This window comes from Terrapene carolina, unplaced genomic scaffold (assembly GCF_002925995.2).
Source record: "Terrapene carolina triunguis isolate 2854851 unplaced genomic scaffold, T_m_triunguis-2.0 Scaffold990, whole genome shotgun sequence".
Taxonomy (NCBI): Eukaryota; Metazoa; Chordata; order Testudines; family Emydidae; genus Terrapene; species Terrapene triunguis.
In genome coordinates, this window is record NW_020665341.1 from 589,827 (window position 1) to 592,740 (window position 2,914).

The following is a 2,914-nucleotide window of genomic DNA, read 5'->3' on the forward strand; positions in this document are numbered from 1 at the left end:
CCCCAGTGAGATGGAGACGCCCCATCAGGGCCCAGCCCCTACAGCCTATTCTCCAGGGCTCCATCCATTCCTGGTTTTACGAGTCCCCAGCAAAGGGGCCCCCAGCCCGTCCCTCAGGGAGCCGATTCCCCATCCGGATACATCTTCCCCTCCAGACTCTTTCATTGACATTTACTCTATATTGCCCCATTCTTCATGTCCCCCCATTCCTCCCAGGGATACCCCCGGGCCCCTCTCTCCCCTCCTTCGGCATCAGCCCCTCCAACTACCTGCACCAAAGATCTTCCCTGCCCCTTGGTTATCCTTTAGCTGAGCTAATTCGTGATCGGCTCGGCTGTCTGGAGGGGCAGAGGCCAACGCTCCCCCTGCACGTCCTGACTCCAGGAATTGGTTGTCCTACAGGATGGGGGGGCCTTAGGCCAAGCAGCAGAAACGCCCCCTCCCAGATAGGGTGGAGTGGGGGAGTTGCAGGGCGGGGAGGGCCTGGGAACCCCAGGTGTGAGCAGAAAGGGTAATCCCCCGCCGCGCCTGGGGAGGAGGGTGCATTGGGAGGGGAAGCTGAGCGTACTGGCTGATGAAACCCAAGACTGGAGACACACCGGATCCCCTCTCCTCCCCACCCAGTGGCTGGCGTGCAGAGATGCCCTGGCAGGCCCCACCCTCCCCAAGAGCTGCTGCACGAACCTCAGCTCGGACCCCGCTGGTCCCACGGGCGGGAGCTGTGCACAGCACCGGCTTAAGCCCGTAATCCCACCCTTGCTTAGTAGCTGCATCAGGAGCCTCATTAATCCCCCCAGTGAGAGCCCCGGCCCTATATTTAACACGGCGGCAGGCTGGACTCAGCCATGTTCACACGCCACCAGGCTGCTGTAAATCCAAGTGGGGAGGACGCCAGGGAGGGCGACCGTACGGTCGACTCCCTGCTTCAGGGCCATTTGGGCAGCATGTGGCTAAACTACTGTTTGGGTAGGCAGCCATCCCTCTCCGTAGTGCAGCCACCTCTGGGGTGGGGCGGGGCAGTTGTTTAGCGGCCGTGCAGCAGCGCTGCACAGGGACTGTTCACCCCAGCACTGAAACGCAGCCACCTCTGGGGTGGGGCAGCTGGGGAAAACCTCACAGCGATGCAGCACGGGGGTCACTCACCCAGCACTGAAATGCAGCCACCTCTGGGGTGGGGCAGCTGGGGAACAACCTCACAGCGATGCAGCACGGGGGTCACTCGCCCAGCGCTGAAATGCAGCCACCTCTGGGGTGGGGTGGAGCAGTCATTTAACAGCTGCCCAGCAACTGACTGGGACAGGAAATGAAGGAGAATCCCATAGCTCAGAACGAGAGCAAGGAGGGATTTAGGGAGGAAAAAAATCATTACCCACATTACATTTTGCATCTGGAATTAACTCTAGGGCCAGCGCTGACTGCGAGGGGACAGCGCCCCCACACCATTCCCTGCAGCACAGCGCCCCCAGCACTGCACTGGGGTCCGCACTGACTTGCACCTCAACCCCGCTGCTTGCAGCCCAGTGACCCCTAGTGCCACACTGGGGCATTGGGGTCAGCACTGACTTAGAGGGACCAGCACCATCTGTTGAGCCACATCCCCCGGAGGGGGGGATTTCCTCAGAGGTCTCCCATCCAAACAAGCGCCCCAGCCCAACCTTGCACAGCTTGGCTCCTAGCCCGGGGCGCAAGGGCAAGACACACAAGGCTTGTTTGACCAGCCGAGCTCACTGATCAGTATTGACTTGGGATGACGGTGGCGAGATCTGGCGGCCAAGCCAGGAAAGTCAGGCGGCTGTGATCCAGGGCCAGCTGGAAGGAGGGCCCCCGGGGAGGAAGAACCGGGGTGTCCATCTGTCTCTGCTTGGCAGGACTCGGGCGGAGATTCGCACCACGGCTGCTTAAGCCTGTCCATCAGTTGGATTCACTGGAGCACACACCTTGGATCCTTGGGGAGGGGTAGACTAGGCTGCGCCCCACGGAATCCCAGCGGCGTAAGGGATGGGGGCAGAGGCATAGGGTGAGGTCAGCTGGGAATATTTTGGCGGGGGGGGGGGGGGGGAAACCAGGCCGCGGGGGTTGAAGAACAGAAAATCCCAGGCTCTACCCAGTCCTGGTTTGAAGCATCGCCAGCCCTGGGGTCTGATCTAGCACAGAGAGGGGGGGTGTGAAGAAGACACTAGGATAGATGGGCCCCACTGATGATTTCAGTGGGACAAGAGGGCCCGCTGGTCTGATGGGCGGCGATCCCACGCCAGAGAGGCCCGCTCCAGCACAACGGCTGGCCCCGCGTCCCTCTCAGACAAGCTAACAGTTGTTCTAAAGCAGCGGCTCGGCTCAGACATGCGAGCTGGAGCAGCAAGTTGCATTTTTTCCACCTGGCTCGCCAGGGCAGGGGAGGATTGAGCCGGCGGGTTTGGGAGCTGCTGACAGTGCAGAGAAAGGGCAGTAAGGGAGGTGGGGAAAGCAGGTCCATGGAAGGGCAAGAAAACCAGCTCCCCTTCCTCTGCATGCTACTGCTCCCAGCGTGGCTCCCAGACAGAGCTGTTGAGTTTCAGGACAGTGCAAAACTTCTCCTCCCATTAGCCCAGCACGGGTGCAGGAGGGCGAGCGAGCAGGACACTAGTCTGGCTCCTCGCTAGCAGTGGGGAGTGCAGGGCTAAATTCCACCCCCAGGGAATGCAGGAGGCGGAAGCAGAAGGGGGACCAGGTCCTCGTACATTGGGCCATTCAGTTGCTAATGTGCCAGCCATGGGGTTAAACAGCCCAACTAGGAACACAGCAGAGGGGACTGGATTATCCAGGCCAAGCAGCCCATAGTGCCAAGCTGTGGAGACAGGGAGCATGTGCCAGGCTAGGGACAGCAGCACAGCGCCCCCTAGTGCAGGCCCAGAGGGTGACAGAGTGCATCCCAGGT